The 20,471-nt window shown below is 35.4% G+C and overlaps 1 protein-coding gene across 2 annotated transcripts in view; it reads right to left on the bottom strand.

Annotated features, from left to right (window-relative positions):
- The window catches only part of LOC105466640 (glycoprotein M6A), a 368,562-nt gene that overhangs the window by 303,867 nt on the left and 44,224 nt on the right, over positions 1-20,471 (bottom strand). The window lies entirely within an intron of this gene.

Genomic DNA, 20,471 nt, shown 5'->3' with positions numbered 1-20,471 from the left:
AAACAAATTTATAGTGGATATTCAAGAGTAAGTGTTCTAGACTGCCAAAGAATAATCAAAAAGTACAAGGAGAGGGGATATTGGTTTAATAAAATTAAGAAAGGTGCAAACTACTCATCTGACAAAGGGCTAATATCCAGAACCTACAAAGAACTCAAACAAATTTACAAGAAAAAAACAAACAACCCCATCAAAAAGTGGGTGAAGGATATGAACAGACACTTCTCAAAAGAAGACATTTATGCAGCCAACAGACACACGAAAAAATGCTCATCATCACTGGCCATCAGATAAATGCAAATCAAAACCACAATGAGATACCAGTTAGAATAGCAATCATTAAAAAATCAGGAAACAACAGGTGCTGGAGAGGATGTGGAGAAATAGGAACACTTTTACACTGTTGGTGGGACTTTAAACTAGTTCAACCATTGTGGAAGACAGTGTGGGGATTCCTCAAGGATCTAGAACTAGAAATACAATTTGACCCAGTCATCCCATACTGGGTATATACCCAAAGGATTATAAATCATGCTGCTATAAAGACACATGCACATGTATGTTTATTGTGGCACTATTCACAATAGCGAAGACTTGGAACCAACCCAAATGTCCATCAGTAATAGAGTGGATTAAGAAAATGTGGCACATATACACCATGGAATACTATGCAGCCATAAAAAAGGAAGAGTTCATGTCCTTTGTAGGGACATGAAGGCAGCTGGAAACCATCATTCTCAGCAAACTATCCCAAGAACAGAAAACGAAGCACTGCATGTTCTAACTCATAGGTGGGAAGTGAACAATGAGATCACTTGAACACAGGAAGGGGAACATCACACACCGGGGCCTGTTGTGGAATGGGGAGGGATAGCATTAGGAGATATACCTAATGTAAATGACGAGTTAACAGGTGCAGCACACCAACATGGCACATGTATACATATGTAACAAACTTGCTCGTTGTGCACATGTACCCTAGAACTTAAAGTATAATACAAAAAAAGAAAGGTTTTAATTTTTTAAAGCAATTATTTGAGTTTTAAAATCAATGAACCATGAAACATTATGCAATAACTTGAATAGAATATAATGACTAAATATTTAGTAAAAAAAAAAAAATTTTCATTCCTGTTATACAATAAAATAAAAATAATTTCCAGGCATACCTTTCCTTCATTGCACTTGTCTTAGTGTGTAAGTACATGCATTAAACTGCGTATGTGATGCCAGTCCTTTAGCCCACTAGAACCAGTTACCCAGAGAGCGGCTGGGATTGCTCTACGTTGCATCTGACACAAATCCTAGCAGCCTGCAGGCATTCAGTGGGTATTTTATGAATTCATAAATAAATAACTAAATGTTAAAGCACACTTAAGAGATTTAGGAACATTTATAAAAGAATATTTCAGAAAGTCAGGTTATGTAAGTATAACCTAACAAGATATCAAACCAGAAGCAGTATTTTTTAAAAATTGAAGAAAAAAACATAAAAATTAAAACATCTGTAGAGTAAAAGTACCATAAATTAAAAGTTAAGCACAGGACTGAGAGAAACTACTTGGTAAATTGTAGTGGGGGGTTCTTATCCATAATATATTTAGAACTCCTAAAACTAAATAATAAAAAGGCAAGTAAGTAAATAATAAAATAAGGAAACAATATAAACAAAGAAGTCACAAAAAAATAAAAATGTCAAGTAACATGTGTGAATTTTTCCTTCATCTTTACTATTGTGGAGTTTAGAGAGATGGACGATCACATCAAAAAAAAAAAAAAAAAAGGACATTTTATCTTTTCCTCAGATACCTATAATTAAGATTGATGATTTCCAGCATTGTCAAGGGTACAGACAACAGAAACCACTATACCTTTTATTAGAATTAAAAATGGAAGTAGTTTTGGGGGATGGCAATTTATCAAAATATTAAAATTATTAATGTGCTTCTTCTTTGACTTAGAAATTTCACTTTTAGAAGTCTATTCTATGGAAATACTGACGTGCACTCAAGGGCAAACTTTTCATTGTAACATTCTTTGTAAATGCTAAATTAAAAAGAATCAACTCAAATGTCCCTCAATTAAATACACTACTTTACATACATATTCTGTTGTCTATGCAGTCTTTAATGCACTTTAACGCATTTAAGATGCAAATAAGCTCTATCAATACATACCTCTATGAAGAAACTTACTGAAAATAAAAATTTAAAACTAAGTTACAGAACAAGCTGCGTAGTGTGACTCAATTCATGTCATAAAAGTATACAAAAGTTTCTGACATGTATAAATGGAGCTGACACTCTGCACAAAACATAGTACTTAAAATGTTTGATTAATGAATGAACAAGTCAATGAATAAATAGAATGAAACCTTAAAGTATCCAGCATGTTGAAAACAGTGATCACCTAGGGGTTGTAGAGTACAATGGGAGACGGGAAATGTTGTAAGGATATGAAGGAGACTATTCTATTTTATGTTATATATTTGCTTGAATTTTTGAAACAAGTTGCATTCACAATGTTGAATTTAAAATTAATTTAAATTAAAATATTAAAAAGATCTGGCTATTAGAAAAATACTAACGTAAAAACACAAAGTTGAGAGCAAAGTTAAGCTAAATGAATAGTCTATTTTTACAATGAAAAAAAATGCGCCTAAATTACAAGTGCCACTTAGATCAAAAGCTGCAATAAAAAAATGTAATTAGGCTAATAAGGTGACTTTCCATCACCCTATTTAATTCTAAAGTTGATAGTCAGTTATTTATATGGATGTGACCTCAAGTGAATAGATTACATAGAGTTTGAGTTTTAGCTTTTTATATCTTAGGCTCACTCTCAATACTTTTTAGATAAATAATTTATTACATTATTAAAATGATTTTGACATTGGTCAACAGGTACAAACATAAAGAGAAGAAATAAGTTCTAATGTTTGATAGCAGAATAGGGTGGCTATACATAGCAATAATATTTTGTATATTTCAAAGTAACTAAAAGAGAGGATTTGAAATATTCCCAACACATAGAAATGACAAATACTCCATAATGGGATTGCTGGGTCAAATGGTGTTTCTGGTTCCAGATCCTTGAGGAATTGCCACACTGTCTTCCACAACGGTTGAACTAACTAATTTACACTCCCACCAACAGTGTAAAAGTGTTCCTATTTCTCCACAACCTCCCCAGCATCTCTTGTTTCCTGACTTCTTAATAATCACCATTCTAACTGACATGAGATGGTATCTTATTGGGGTTTTGATTTGCATTTCTCTAATGACCAGTGATGATGAGCTTTTTTTTGATGTTTGCGGGCTGCATAAATGTCTTCTTTTGAGAAGTGTCTGTTCACATCCTTCACCCACTTTTTGATGGGGTTGTTAGTTTTTTCCTCGTAAATTTGTTTATATTCTTGTAAAAAATCCTTAATTATGTAAGGATACATAATAACAGAATGTTGATTCTGAACATTAGATCTTTGTCAGAAACTTGAAGTAAAATAAAAATTTTTTAAGAAGTAAAAAAAAAAAAAAAACAATGACAAATACTCAAGGTGGTAGATAGTCCAAGCACCCGGGCTTTATCATTACACATTCTGTCCAAGGAACAAACACATGTACCTCATAAATATGTAAAATATTATGTATCAATAAGCAAGGGGAAAAAGACCAGAGTCAACTGCGATTTTAGAAACAAATTACATTCTAAGTTTTCACCCAACAGTGTTACAGCTTTTGCCAAAATCCATAATCCATCTCTTCCTTAACTCATTCTGTAATTTAAATGCTGTCTCTAGTAACAAAAGGAATAACGCTTAGTATAAATAAACAAAAAAAGGTGAAAATGGGTTTGAAATATGCCATACCTAAAGATGTCAATCCTGTTTATAATTGCCAATTAAGGGTATCTGCATAGAAGTCTAAATTATATTGATCACAACTCTGGACTAGAGTTAGAATTCAGAATGAATGCAAGGAAGACCCAATATTGTTCCAGCAAATACAATAAATGCCATTCAGCTGCTGCAGTGCCAAAGAGCCCTGAGGGGGTAAAACAACAGGCAAGCTCATGTGGCAGTCTTCAAATCTTTATGTCTACAATTTCATTCCTAGAGTATTTAGAATTGTGAATAATTTAGTAACCTGTACACTTCCTGATGTAAAATCTGTTATCTGGATTAACAGATTTTTGTCTCTCTTAAAGCAGTACAGCTACATTTAACAGAATTATGCTTTGCTGGCTGATTTACACTTGCTGCCAGACAAGCTGAAAGTACTAAATAAAAAGCCAATAAATACATCTTCCCCAATTAAAGAGAGGCCACTTTTCACCAGTTTAAATGGCAATTAAATAGTTCACTAATTTTATAGCTATTTCAGTTAACAACATAATATAACCATTACATGTGTCCATTAACTGTAATATCAGCCTACCAGATGGAAAAAGTCAGAAAAAAATTCAGCTAGAAGTTAAAATGAATTTTGTAATAAACTACATATAAGTGGATATATATGGTGACCTAGAACTAGGGTATGATGACATTCAACAGAAACAACAAGAAAAAGTTAAGACCTTATAGCAGGAAATTTTTCAATTTTTTATTTTACATTTATCTGCTTTGCTCTTAATAAGCAGAAAAAAAAAAAACCTTGCAATTTGGCAATCATAAGTTTTTCCATAAGCACAAATAGAACCATAGCACCTGGTTCCAGACTACATATAATATTTCTGAGAAAATACATACATGCCATGAAGATCTGTACCAGTATTGTTTTATAATACAATATATTTTGTATCAGGACTAGTTTTACCAATGAAATTAAAAATGCCTGGTAGACTAGCAATAAGAAAATAGATAAGGGGACTTGGAATCACAGGAGTCATAAAAGTACCGTACATTGATTCTTTTTGAAAATGTGTGTATCTTCTCATGTCAACCAACATAAACATGATTCAGATATGTTTGGGAACAGCATCGCAACAATCTACAATAAAAATTACTTTTAACAGTCTAACAGAAAACTTTTACCTATGGGTTTGGGAAGTGGTATTCTGTAATTTTATGAGAAAAATAATGCACTTTTTAGTTTATTATCAAACATTTTACTAAGGCAGAAATGTAGTAAAATATATTTTATTTAAGAATAGTAATAATAGCACCATCATATTAATAATCAAAATGCAAAGAAAAGTTTAAAAAGTTCTAATACTCTGAAAGTTCTATTGTTGATAAAAAATTTTGTTGATATTTCATTTATAAGAGCTGCTCAGCTATGAAATTATAGTAAAAGTGAATAGAAAAGTGAATAGAAATACCTATAATGTTTTTTATGTCTTCTTTATTTCTTCCCGCCCCCACCAGCCCCGTCCCCCCAAGATGGAGTCTCACTCTGTCACCCAGGCCGGAGTGCAGTGGGCGCAACTCACTACAACCTCCGGCTCCTAGACTCAAGCGATTCTCTTGCCTCAATCTCCTGAGTAGCTGGGATTACAGGCACATGCCATCATGCCCGGCTAATTTTTGTATTCTTAGTAGAGACGGGGTTTGACCATGTTGGTGAGGCTAGTCTCGAACTCTTGACCTTGTGATCCGCCCACCTCAGCCTCCCAAAGTGCTGGGATTACAGGCGTGACCTACCACGCCCGGCTATGTCTTCTTTAACTAGGTTGGCACAGTTAAGTTAGGATTACTGCAATAGGAACTAAAAAGCCAGATTTAATTCTGGCTGGTCCTCCATTTCATGGCAGGATGTTGGGAGAAATTACTGGTGTCCCTGGCATACAGGAGCTTAACAAACATTAAGAAATACTGTTTTTTACTAAGTGATATACAAGATTCTTCAAACTTTCAATATAGGGAATTTTAATGTTCATGTTATCTATAGTTGGAAAATATTAGTGCTCAAATACTGGTTTCTGGCTCAACTGCTTAGTCACAGCAATCTAATAATTTTGGTTTCTAAATAATGAACATCATTTTAATAATGTTTTCTGAGAGAGAAACATTGGTAAATGCATATTAATTAATATGTTAGGGGTAATACTAGTGATGTCTCACTTGTAATAAGCCTTCATCTTTTAAAAATATGTTATTAGTTATTTTAACATAATCCACTTTAGAAGCTTATTTTCTTTTTTTTTAAAAATTGCACTTTAAGTTCTGTGATACATGTGTAGAACATGCAGGTTTGTTACATAGGTATACATGTGCCATGGTGGTTTGCTGCACCCAACAACCTGTCATCTACATTAGGTATTTCTCCTAATGCTATCCCTCCCCTAACCACACTCCCTCCCCCACAGGCCCCAGTGTGTGATGTTCCCCTCTCTGCGTCCATGTGTTCTCATTGTTCAATTCCCCCTTGTGAGTGAGAACATGCAGTGTTTGGTTTTCTGTTCCTGTGTCAGTTTGCTGAGAATGATGTCCCTACAAAGGACATGAACTAGTCTTTTTTATGGCTGCATAGTATTCCATGGTGTACATATGCCACATTTTCCTTATCCAGTCTATCCTTGATGAGCATTTGGGTTGGTTCCAAGTCTTTGCTCTTGTGAACAGTGCTGCAATAAACATACGTGTGTGTGTGTCTTTATAGCAGAATGATTTATGATCCTTTGGGTATATATCCAGAAATGGGATTTCTGAGTCAAATGGTATTTCTGGTTCCAGATACTTGAGGAATCGCCACACTGTCTTCCACAATGGTTGAACTAATTTACACTCCCAACAATGTAAAAGTATTTCTGTTTCTCCATATCTTCTCCAGCATCTGTTGTTTCCTGAGTTTTTAATGATCATCATTCTAATTGGCGTGAGATGGTATCTCATTGTGGTTTTGATTTGCTTTTCTCTAATGACCAGTGATGATGAGCTTTTTAAAATATGTTTGTTGGCCACAGAAATGTCTTCTTTTGAGAAGTGTCTATTCATATCCTTTGCCCACTTTTTGATGGGGTTGTTTTTTTCTTGTAAATTTGTTTCAGGTCTTTGTAGATTCTGGATATTAGCCCTTTGTCAGATAGAGAGATTGCAAAAATGTTCTCCCATTCCGTATGTTGCCTGTTCACTCTGATGATAGTTTCTTTTGCTGTGCAGAAGCGCTTTAGTTTAGTTAGCTCCCATATGCCAATTTTGGCTTTTGTTGCCATTTCTTTTGGTGTTTTAGTAATGAAGTCTTTGCCCATGCCTATTTTCTTCTAGTGTTCTTGTGGTTTTAGGTCTTACGTTTAAGTCTTTAATCCATCTTCAGTTAATTTTTGTATAAAGTGTGAGGAAGGAGTCCAGTTTCAGTTTTCTGCATATGGCTAGCCAGTTTTCCTAACACCATTTATTAAATAGGGAATCCACTCCTCATTGCTTGTTTCTGTTTTTGTTTTTTTGAGGTTTTTCAAAGATCAGATGGTTGTAGAAGTGTGGAGTTATTTCTGAGGACTCTGTTCTGTTCCATTGGTCTATATATCTGTTTTGGTACCAGTACCATGCTGTTTTGTTTACTGTAGCCTTGTAGTTTGAAGTCAGGTAGCTTTGATCTTTTTGCTTAGAATTGTCTTGGCTATAAAGGCTCTTTTTTGGTTCTATATGAAATTTAAAGTAGTTGTTTTTTTTTTTTTTTAATTCTGTGAAGAAAGTTAATGGTAGCTTGATGGGGATAGCATTGAATCTATAAATTACTTTGGGCAGGTTTGGCCATTTTCATGATATAGATTATTCCTATCCATGAACATGGACTGTTTTTCCATTTGTTTGTGTCCTCTCTTATTTCCTGAGCAGTGGTTTGTAGTTCTTCTTGAAGAGTTTCTTCACATCTCTTGTAAGTTGTATTCCTAGGTATTTATTCTCTTTGTAGCAATTGTGAATGGGAGTTCACTCATGCTTTGGCTCTCTGTTTGTCTGTTGTTAGTGTATAGGAATGCTTGTTATTTTTGTACATTGATTTCATATCCTGAGACTTTGCTGAAGTTGCTTATCAGCTTAAGGAGATTTGGGCTTGAGACAATGGGATTTTCTAAATATACAATCATGTCATCTGCAAACAGAGACAGTTTGACTTCCTCTCTTCCTGTTTGAATACCTTTTATTTCTTTCTCTTATCTGATTTCCCTGGCCAGAACTTCTAATACTGTGTTAAACAGGAGTGGTGAGAGAGGGTATGCTTGTCTTGTGATGGTTTTCAAAGGGAATGCTTCCAGCTTTTGCCCACTTAGAATGACATTGCCTGTGAGTTTGTCATACATAGCTCTTATTATTTTGAGATACGTTCCATCAGTACCTAGCTTTATTCACAGTTTTTAGCAGGAAGGAGTGTTGAATTTTATCGAAGGCCTTTTCTGCATCCATTGAGATAATCATGTGGTTTTTGTCACTGGTTCTGTTTATGTGATGGATGACGTGTATTGATTTGCATATGTTGAACCAGCCTTACATCCCAGGGATGAAGCCAACGTGATTGTGGTGGATAAACTTTTTGATGTGCTGCTGGATTGGGCTTGCCAGTTCTTTATTGAGGATTTTTGCATCGATGTTCATCAGGGATATTGGCCTGAAATTTTTGTTGTTGTTGTTGTGTCTCTGCCAGGTTTTGGTATGAGGATGATGCTGGCCTCATAAAATGAGTTAGAGAGGAGTCTCTCTTTTCTATTGTTTGTAATAATTTTAGAAAGAATGGTACGAGCTCCTCTTTGTACCTCTGGTAGAATTCGGATATGCGTCCGTCTGGTCCTGGACTTTTTTTGGTTGGTAGGCTATTAATTACTGCCTCAATTTCAGAACTTGTTATTGGTCCGTTCAGGGATTTGACTTCTTCCCAGTTTAGTCTTGAGAGGAATGTTCAGAAATTTAACCATTTCTAGAAGCTTATGTTCATTTCAATAACAAGTAGCATAATAGATTTAAAATTACGTACCAATGTCGTCTTCATTATATGTGGTAATAAAGTGCCAAAAAAACAAGCTACAAGCTGTTTGTGGCCTAAGATATGCAAAGAATTAATTTTTGTGCTGGCATATACTGTAATTAGAAATTGTTCTGTGCATCATGATTAAACCAGTAACTATGGTAACGAGAGCAGGAAAGCACAAGTGCAAAAGGAAAGAGCCCAAGTAAGTCAGGGATAAGCTGTGTTTCATCTTTCTTTTTAAGTCTTTGTAATAAACAGAACTATCTAGAAAATGCATACGAATTTTTATTCCAATTCTTATCACTCATTTACAATAGATTAAAATACATTATTCCTTGAACATACACACACACGTACAAGACAGAACAGACACAGATTATTATCACATTTGGAGAGCATATAGCTCTTAACAATATTATCAGGGGAATACTATTACAATCTATGTACATCTCCCTCATTTTCATAGGGCTGTATGAAGAAAATGACGGAGCAGAACACTCAAGTAAGAAATCCACAGTTTTTGGCTTTTGCCTTTTGGCCACAAATTTTCAGCAAAACTGCTTGTCTCTTAGTTACATGAATGACAAATTCACATTAACAGGCAACAGACATGAATAGAAAGAAAAGCAGCAACAACACCATTCCTAATAACGCATTTTGTAGACTTTACCCACTTCAGTCTTCGACAGACATAAATACAGAAACCTCAGTTTCAGAGACTTCGAATCCTTAGGCTTCATATACATTTTTGTTTTTTTGGTCCCCAAACCATCAAGTGGTATGAGAAATAATTAGGGCAGTTTCAAAGGAGAACACCAATCAAAACTGATTAAAGGTTTAAAAAGTAAGCCTTTTGAGAAGAGGGTGGGTTTTTTGTTTGTTTGTTTGTTTGTTTGTTTCTTAATTCATTGAGGCTAGAAAAGAGTCTGTGATGAAGCCAAGTATGTGAGTGTGAACAGCAATTATCTCTTTATGGAAGACAGAGCAAAATGAAACAATATAAATTTCAGAAAAACAACTTTAATTTCTGGAATAACTTTTTACTGTACGGATATAAGAAATTGAACATATCACTAAATAAGCTGTATAATCTAATTGAATTTATTAAAGAAGATGAATGAGCATCATGCTCTTGTTTAGTACAAACGAATATTTAATCTAGTGTTTCTATAGTATAGTTTCTGTATAAAGAATTGTAAAACTTTTTAAAACCCCATCTGAAACAGAAAGTTAAATACCACATGGTATTAGTTTTAAGTAATATGTACCCATATTACTTAATTATAAATAATATAACTTATAAGTAATATAAATTTTAATATGTAAGTTGTAAGTAATATAGCTGATGAGAAATATAAGTTATGATATGTAAGTTGTAACTTATAAGTTATATTATAATTTTATAATATTTTATATAGGTTATATTACCTATAACTGAGTAATACGGGTACATATTACTTAGTCCTATTATGTATAAGTAATGGACATAGAGAGTGAAATAATAGACATTGAAGACTCAGAAGACTTAAGGTGTGTAATGTAAGCTATTTGGGTGATAGTTACATTAGAAGCCCAGACTTCACCACTATGCAGTATATCCATGTACTAAAACAGTACCTGTACCCCCTAAATTTATAAAACAATCTATAAATCTATAAAAACTAAAAAAAATTCATGAATCTAATACATTCATTTGAATGTAAAGTTAATGAGGAAGTTAAATTATTTCTAAGATTACAAATTGAGTATCAACTAAGACAAGGCACCAAAAACAACTGAGTGTTTCAGGAAAAATTTTAAACAAATGACAACAATTAGTTAATGTTAGTATCATCTTCCATTCATTTATTCATTGTGTCAACCAATATCGAGCACTTGCCATGTGTGAAGCACTGTTCTAGGGTCTGGGTCACGATCATGAAAAGATGCACAAATCTCTGTCTCACGTAGCTTCCATTCTTTTGAGGGATACAAACAAAAACTAGTGGAAAATAAATTACACTATTTAGATGATGGTAAAATTTCGGGAGTAAATAAATGGATGATGTGATAATGATGAACTGTCACAGCCTACTTTTCTAGGTGGGTCAGGGAAGACCTTCTGCAGGCAATGGACCATAGAAGCCAGTGATGGAGGCAGAGCATGTCAAGAACAGAGAACCGCAAGCACAACTGTGGAGTGTATGAAGGATAAAGATGGCAGCAGCCCAAGCACTGTGGGCAAGGGCAAGGCAGGACAATGCCAGACTACAGAGGTGGGCAGAGGACAGACAATAGGGGCCTGGTAGACCATTCTGGGGCTTGGATTTTTAAAATGCCTTTATCCTACCATCAAATTAAAGTGTTTCTGATTTTGGGAGTGATTTATAAGAAAGGTGCCTTTAAGAAAAATCAAAATATGCTTACTCACGCAGAACTTCTGCTCAACTTCCTGTGAGGAAGCCAAGACTAGAGATTACTGCTGTACTGGAAACCAGAACAGAAAAGAAAGCAAAATCATTTAAGAGCCTGCATTTGAAAATGCTTCATCTATAGGATGAAATGGAGTGTGTGTGGTTTTTCTATTGCTTTTTTCAAGCCTAGATATATTAATCATCATCTTCATTAAAATCCGTTTGATGCCATAAAAGGACCAAATAATTTTCTTTCTAATTTTCAGAAACTGAGTGCTGTTATATAATTTTAAAATCCAACTGCAGAGTCTTAAAAAAAAAAAAAACAGTAGCTCGAATTTCCTCAATAATTCTGGCTATTTGTTTTTCAATTATGGGTTTATTTTCCATTTGAACATTTAGCATTAGAAAATCTTCATGTGATTTCCACAGCAACCACTAGAGGGAAAACTTCGACTGAAGAAAGTCATTTAAAGATAACAATAATATTTCTTAAGTATAATATTAAGTATAATATTTCCTAAGTACAATATTCTTAAGAATAATATTTCTTAAGTCTGAAGAACTCAAAAATAATGATGTCTTCAAGATATTATAAATGCATATCATAAATCCCACATGCATTTTCAAATTATTCCTGATAATAATGAGCATTTGTGTTGTAATATGTATTCTGCAAATGCTCTTACATTCATTACCGCATTTGTTTCTCCAGATGAATGACTAATAGAGCAGGAACTGTGATCACTCAGCTAAAATAAAAAAATACAAATAATTTAACCAAAGACACCCTACATTTTAATTGCACAATCAATATTACTACTGAGGGCTAAGTATATTTTTCAAGTACATTATATTCTCTCCTCACTACTTTTTTCAAAGAAAATATGAAAATATTATTGTCTCAATTTTCTCATCATATTCTAGATTTTTTAGCAAAATCCCTAGAACACAGTAGGCACTTGATAATTACTGAAAGTATGCATGCATTCATATATGAATAAAAAGATGAATGAATGAACAAAGCCCTACTCTTTTTCTATGCAACACTATATGTCAGCATGGCACCTAGCAATAGCAATAGCAAACTGTTTTCCAAACACATCCCATTTCACAGTTACTAAATGCAGAGGACACCTGAAGATATTACTCGCAGCTTAATCAGTGCTATAAAGAGGACATGTTTTTGTGACTTTTGCTCCAATATTATGATACCCTCATGTTATAGATAGGATGTGTCCCCCTGAAAGTTCGCATGTTGAAATCCTAACCCTCAAAGTGATGATATTAAGAAGTGAGAACTTTGGGAGGTAATTAGGTCATGAGGGTGGAGCTCTCATAAATGGAATTAGTTTCCATAAGAAAAGACATGAGAGAAATGATTTTTCTTTCCTTCATATAAGAATACAATGAGAAGATGGCCATCTGTGGGCCGGGAGGAGGGCCCTCGCCAAGAACCCGACCATGCTCACACCCTGATTTTGGACTCTCAGCATCCAGAACTCTGAGAAATAAAGGTTTGTTGTTAAACAAGGTCTATTGTATTGTGTTATAGCAGTCCAAACTAAGATGCCACATCTGATTCTACCTCCTTTACATTGTTTGACTTTTGAATATTTAAACTCTAAAATTGAGATTATTCCATCAAACTTTATATAATTCGTTATTGTAACTCAAAATCACAAATATGTCATATGGGTTAATACAAACACATAAGAAATCAGAAATGGCTAACTGGAAGTGAGAAGAATTATAATTGTGATTCTGCCCTTTCCTTTTGCAGGAATCCTGAAACACTGGCCATAAAGTTATGCTATGGACTCATGCCCCTACTCAGTAAATTAATAATGTTAATACTAACTTACTATCAATTGTTACTAGATTGAGCAATTGAAATGCCATAGATCCTTGAAGACAAACGACAACTTCCTGATAAAGATGAGATACTTTTCTTATTCTACCAACAAGGCTGCATTTGGTGATAAGTGTGTGTATGTGTGTGTTGGAGGGATGTGGTGGAGGGATGAGGTAGATTTGGGTCTCTCTTTACCCACAGCTGAACTCCCTTCCATACAACTAAGGAATCAAGAAAAAACTCCCAAAATGAGTAGCTAACTTAAACTTTCACAAAATATTTTTAAAAGAAATACTCAGAAATATTAAAATGAGTTATCAATGGGTAGTGTGATTAGAAGTAATTTTAATGTCCTTTTTATGTTTTTATATAATTTCTCATTTGTTTACAATGAAAATACGTACATTCATTTTTTAATAATTGGGAAAGTTTTTTCACTAAAAGTCAAGTTTGTTTATTTTTGTTGTTGTTGTTGGTAGAGACAGGGTCTCATTGCTGTGCTGCCCAGGCTAGTCTTGAACTCCTGGCTTTGAACTCTTAACAGCAAGTGATCCTCCTGCCTCAGCCTCCCAAAGTGCTAGGATTACAGACCTTAACCACAACACCTGGCCAAAAGTCAAAGTAATATAAATTTTACATTACATCTTAAGATCATCATTAACTGTGTTTGGCATATATTTTATGTAAAACAGACATGAGTTTGTTTTTTTAATCTAAGAAACTAAATAGTCAAGGGCTGTTAGGCTGAACCATAGCTAATACTCCTTGCATCTTCTTATCGAGAGCTAACCTTAGTAAAGATTCCTTCAAACCAGTAAATAAATGAGGTTTGTCTTCTCTGGCTGATACTTCCAGAGTTCTCAGAAGTTTGATTTTAAACGCATGAAAAAAATAAAGTTGAACCAACAGGCTTTACAGTACTTGTTCATTCTTCACATTTAGTACATTCCTTGAATAGATGGTATTGCCAACAACTTGTTTTAAAATTGTCTGATAGCTGCATTAAGTTGTTTGGATGACAATTCATGAAATCAAATAGAAAAAAAGCACTGTAGCCTTACGAATTCTCGCCATGTATTTTCAATAAATTTTACAAATCCATGAGTGAAGAAAGATAAAAGTGTCAGTAATCAGACAATGTACAAACACCAATGGATCACAAACATTTTTATAATAAAAATAAAGTAAGGACACCCTCAAAAAGTCTTAAAAACACACAAATTTCTCCATTAAGAAAGCAATTTGTTTTATAATGAATACAAAGGAGAACAAGATTATATACACTTTGACAAAGTTACTATATTTCTTTCTACTGTATTGTGATATTTTAAGAACTCTATGGCCCATCCAAATGCAGATGTGTCATTACATCGTTAGAAAAGAATAAATAAAACTATATTAGCTATGGGTCTAGCAGAGTCTCAATGAGACATAACAGATGTTTATTTTTACTCAAAATTTTTTACATTATTTTAATGACTATTAATTAAAATAATTACAAAAGTGCCATTGATTCCTAAGACAAGACATTCCAAGCACACAATATGTTCTATACAACTAGATAAAATTTTGAAATGTGAATATAAGAATATAATACTTGTGAAGTATTTCCAACTTTAAATAAAACTTAAATATTCCAGGTTTAACCATGACTTTCCAGGAAAGGAATTGCAAGATGATGTCTGGTTATTGAAATGTGCTTCAAAAGTGGAAAAAAGTAGCTTTGGGGGAGTTTTTACATTTAACTTCACTCTCAAAAGAACCTAGGACAATCTGCTGCAGTCAACAGATTGGGCAGTGCTATTTTTTGCTATGCCTGAGTGTGCTGGCAAGGGAAATGAGGGGACAAAGTCCTCACTTACATTTAGAGAAAATGTATTACTTTAATGAAAGTATTTTTAAATGACACACAATAGTTCTAAATACCATGATATTTCTTGTCACCTTAAATGATTAATAGCAAGCATTCTATTATCCCTGCAGAAATTATCAGCCATAATTTCAACAATGTTAATTTCTGAAGAATCCAAAATTTTTAGTCAGGTCAGAAAGTAGAGCTCTGAAACTGAAAATACTTACAGGGGCAGAGATAATTCCAAATATTAAAATACAGTCTTTGTAAGACCTTCTTCTCTTTCCTATGAATATTTAGAAAGCCTTTTGGTTATTTCAGGCTTCTGTCATAGTGAATGCCACCCATTCCAAACGACCTCTAGGAAAGGGGGTTTTATCTCTGCAACCCAGAAATTACTACTCTTAAAAACAACACGTTGATAAGTAATTGGAAAGCTGCATCTATCATCCTGCCTACGGAACTCCCCATGGAATGAAAAATGTCACCCTCTCAAGATGATTATCTGCCCAACTGACCCTGTAACAAGCCATTTTTCTTTATAAATAGTATTTCATGTGGAAAATACTATTTTTAGTAGGAAAAATGGGTGGAAGAAACATACATTACTGTTTTTTAAATCTGTGGATATAGAACTGAAGATGGAAGGAAAACAGTAAAAATAGATATTGATTTCCATGATGTCCATATGATCAGGCCATGAACAGACAGAAAAGGAAAGAGAGAGGACAGAGTTGGACAAGCACTGGCCTACACGCCAGAAATTTCTGGACTCCATCCTCATTACCCCCGACAGCCAAATAATCTCTTGAGGCTTCAGCGTCCTTAACTAAAAATGAGGGGAATACCGTCTACCTTGAAAGGCTGTTGAAACAATGAAGATTTGGGCATTTAAAGCAAGTAGAATATGCAGTTAATAAGTAATAGTTAATAAGAAATATGAATGAATTGCAACAATTTTCTGGAAAAAAAAAAAGCCTGGATTTATCCCAGAATTGTATAACTTTATAACAGTCAAGGCTTCTTCACATTTATATTACCTGGATAGTTAATGGTATTGGTCAATGTGGAGGGTGTTTGTAAATGAGATAAGACTTAAATTGGTAAACTTTTCATAAACAGATTGCCCTGCATGATGAGGTAGGCCCCATTCAATCACTTGAAGGCCTGAATAGAAAAAAAAGACCAGCCTGTCTGAACAAGAGGGAATTCTCCAGCAGTCTACCTTCCAACTTTACCTGCACCATTGGCTCTCCTGGGCTTGCAGCCTGCCGGCAGCCATGCTGCAGACTTTGGACTCACTAGCCTCCATAATCATGAGTCAATTCCTTATGATAAATCTCCTTCCATACAGACACACATTCTGCCGATTCTCTTTCTCTGCAGAACCTTGATAAATACAATGATATTACAGGGCCCAAGTGACCAAGTATCTCAGAGACAAGTAACTAAAACAAATACCTCAGAGACAAGTAACTGAAACTCTCCTTTCCAAGAGTCAAAAATCTGTTCGCTTTTTGAGAACATTCTTTTATGTTTGCAATATTCAAGTTAAGATATTATATTTCCTTAAGAAGCTAGGAGAAGTTCATTTCTATGTAGGCTTCAAAGCTAGATGTCCAAGGAGTCTAGTGGAGTTCTAAGCTGCATAATGATTCCCATGATGGATTGTAGCTTAAAGTAGTGATCTCAAAACGAATGTCCCCAAAGGAATGGAATTAACATATTACTCAATTATTTTCCCAGTTGCCCATTGTAACAAGGAGCAGAGGCTACAATACCTCTACTTTCCTAGGGTAAGGATTGTTGTAAGAAAAAATTTTAAATTCTTCCATTTAAGCAACATGTAACTAGGAATATTAGAAAGCGTTAATCCATTCACTCATTCCAGAGATATATTTGTATGCCTCTTTCCTGCAAATTTTTGTAACACATTTTGTCACAGAGCCCATAAAATCATATAATAAAATAAATAATGAGCCATCCTGTCCACCAATGAGTCCAGTCCTGGTATATTACAATGCCCAAAGAAAGCACAAATCCTGTCGGGGCATGGGACTTGGGCCTGTAATCTCAGCACTTTGGGAGGCTGAGATGGGAGGATCCCTTGAGCCCAGCAGTTCAAGACCAGCCCGAGCAACATGGCAAAACCCCATCTCCACTAAAAATATAAAAATTTGCTAGGCATGGTGGCGCATGACTGTGGTCCCGACTACTTGGGAGTTTGAGGCAGGAGAATAGCTTGACCCCAGTGGGTAGAGGCTGCAATGAGCAAAGATCGCACTACTGCTCTCCAGTCTGGGCGACAGAATGAGACCCTGTTTAAAAAAAAAAAAAGGAGAGAGAAAAAGAAAAGAAAAACAGAAATCCCTTGCCTTAAAAGATAAATAATGGGAATGTTCTACTTTTATTCAAGAATAGAGCATGCATTCTACATATCTAAAATCCTAAATTTTATAAAACAAATAAAGAAATGAAAGGGCAGGGAAATTTTATTCTACATCAAACTGTTCCCAGAATTTGATAGTTTTTGAAGTGAAAAACCTATAAATATACTGTGTTGGAACCTCTGCTGTATCATGACAATTTTCCACAGAGAAGTATTCTAAGGGAAAGTAATTTGTGCAATAGATGTGAAAATGACTCCGGAAATAGCATTTGCAGAGACCTAAACTGTACTCATTTTAAGATATGTAGTACAAAGAATTAGGAAGAATGCACTTTCTAGCCACAAAAGGAGTAGCCAATTGCCTGTAAAGCAAGCAGTATATGGCAGGAATTTAATTGATATTTGCATGTCATTATTTTTAGTTAATATAGTATTATTGCTTTCTTTATTATGACACATTACACAACTTTGAGTATTGCAGGACACATGGCAGACTTATAACGTATATAAAAACTACCATGGAGGCCAGGCACAGAGGCTCACACCTGCAATCCCAGCACTTTGGGAGGCCAAGATGGGCGGATCACCTGAGGTTAGGAGTTCGAGACCAGCCTGACAAACATGGAGAAACCCCGTGTTTACTAAAATACAAAATTAGCCAGGCATGGTGGCACATGCCTGTAGTCCCAGCTACTTGGGAGGCTGTGGCAGGAGAATTGCTTGAACCCGGAGGCGGAGGTTGCTGTGAGCCCAGATCATACCATTGCTTCCAGTCGGGGCAACAAGAGCGAAACTCTGTCTCAAAAAATAAAATAAAATAACCACCATGGAAACTATTGAAATGGAGTTAGAAATGTTAATCCAGTTGGTTTAAAAAACGTCTTTCCTTACAGTCCTGAGAAACACTGACAGCACTCATCACTGGATGATAGAAATTTATTCAATTACATGTCCTTAGCTTTTCTTCCTGACCCACTCTATACTTTCAGTTTTCCTAGAGGGCAGTATAGTCTAGGGCTGAGCTGTCTTAAGAAGGTAGACACTAGTCATATGTGGCTATTTCAATTTGAATTAACTAAAATTAGATGAAATGTAAACGCCTTTGCTCAGTTGTGCTATTGACAATCCAGGTGCTCAACAGTCACTTGTGGCTAAGGCTCAGGTATTGTGCAACACAGATCTAGAACGTTTTCATCGTCTCCACGAGTTCTACGGGACAGCACAGCTCCAGTGGCTAAGGGTGTGTGGCCCCTGTGGCTAGGCTATATCAGTGTAAAACCCAGCTCAAGCACTTTAGAGCTGTGTAAGCTTAAATAAGTTTCTTGTCTTTCTGTGCCCCAGTTTCCTCACCTGTAAAATGAAAACACTATCAGAGTTCTAATTAAAATGTGTAGAGTACTGAGAACAGTGGCTAGCAAATAGTATATACCGCACTGAGTTTTGTCCACCTGAAGGGTCAAGCCAAAGTGAAAGTCTTAAGAGGTCTAAAGAGGAGTGAATCTGAGATGATGAGTTAGACCGTCTCTGGAGGGACATGGAAGTCATCATTTCTGTTTTCCTTTCAGTGAGGTTGCACCTGTATCTTCACCTTTGTAGCCCAGCTACATCCCTGTCACAGGGCCTCATGCCTGTCATTTCCATGGATCTTAAACATGATTTGGACTTTGAGCATTTTCTACTTATCTAGGGCAAGAGTAAAACCTCAACCTGGCTGCCTGAGAGCAAACAGACAAACCTTGTAGTAATGGAACAAAAGAGAGATAGCCAGTGACTGTAGTAAATTACCAGCAGTGCTGAGAAGGTACTACAGGAGCTGAGAGGGCCTAATAATACTTAAGTCAAAGGACCAGACGATGACCTCAAACACAGATACAACACCCTGTGTCTACTTGAGAATCCAAAACAAACTCCACAATCTTTTTTAAGAGTCCTGAGAAGTTCAGGTGAATCACCCTATTCTCAATATTCCAATACCTGGAAGAAAAGTCCTTGGTTTTTGCCACATAGATAATCCATGGCTGGACGAAGCCTGCACTTGACCTCTGGACTTTTCAAGTCAGTGCTGGAGATGAGGAGCAAAGGACAGCTTTTCCATCTGTTCCAACAAGCCCACATACCACACCTGTTCCTGGGGTCCATGGGAGAAAGGAAAATCTAGCAAGTTCATTTGAAGGGTAGCTTATTTCAATATTTGGTGTCCTTTGCTTTATTCAACAAATATTCAATAGCAAATATATAATATGTTCACAAAAATAAGAAAATGGTAGACTATGGAACCAGGAAAGTCACATTTAAATCCCAGCTGCATAAGTTTCTAGCTCTGATCTTTCAGCAAAAATACTAACTTCTTGGGATTTTAATAGGACTGGAACAAGCTAATACATGTAAAGCATTAAAAATAGTGCCCAGTATGTATCACGTGTTCAAATACAATATTAGCTATCGTATATTTTCATCAGTACAGAGGTAAGGTAAAATTTCTTCAGGAAGATTTATTTTCAGGTTTTCAGTTTTATTTATGAGTATCCAATCTATCTCTGGTTCACCTGAGTGTGAAATCACTTGGCTCTATTCTTAATCAGTAATAAGGAATAACTTCATTCCAAGCAGTAACAACAGCCAAAACAAAGCTGTTTGGCTCCATCTGTTTCTTGATGGAGCTTGCTTCATTCACTGTAATGAGTAAACTACCCATTACTGAACACCCAGATCCAGTGTCGGATGAAGCAGGGTTTGGAGAACTGTGACTGGGGACATGGTGGTATGCTGGAGCTGGCTCTTATGGCCTATGGAGAGCCCATTGTGTGTATCTCTTTCCAGCTCTGCCTTCAGTGATGTTAAAATTAGCTTTTGTGGAAATAGTTATACCTTGAAAATAGACAAATATGTCGGGTAAGGGCTGCACCCTCACCAGAGACCCAGCTGTAAAACATTTACCAACACACTGCTAGGGCAACACCAAGTAGGTCCTACAGAACTCCATGGATGGGAGCCATAGTGCACGTGCATCATACAAAACCAAAGGCTCTGCGATATACATTAGAAGAACCTCTTGAGGATATTGGTCATCAAAATTTAAAAA

This window comes from Macaca nemestrina, chromosome 3 (assembly GCF_043159975.1).
Source record: "Macaca nemestrina isolate mMacNem1 chromosome 3, mMacNem.hap1, whole genome shotgun sequence".
NCBI lineage: Eukaryota > Metazoa > Chordata > Mammalia > Primates > Cercopithecidae > Macaca > Macaca nemestrina.
Note: the sequence above shows the minus strand (reverse complement) of the source record. Positions and strands in the feature narration are given on the sequence as shown.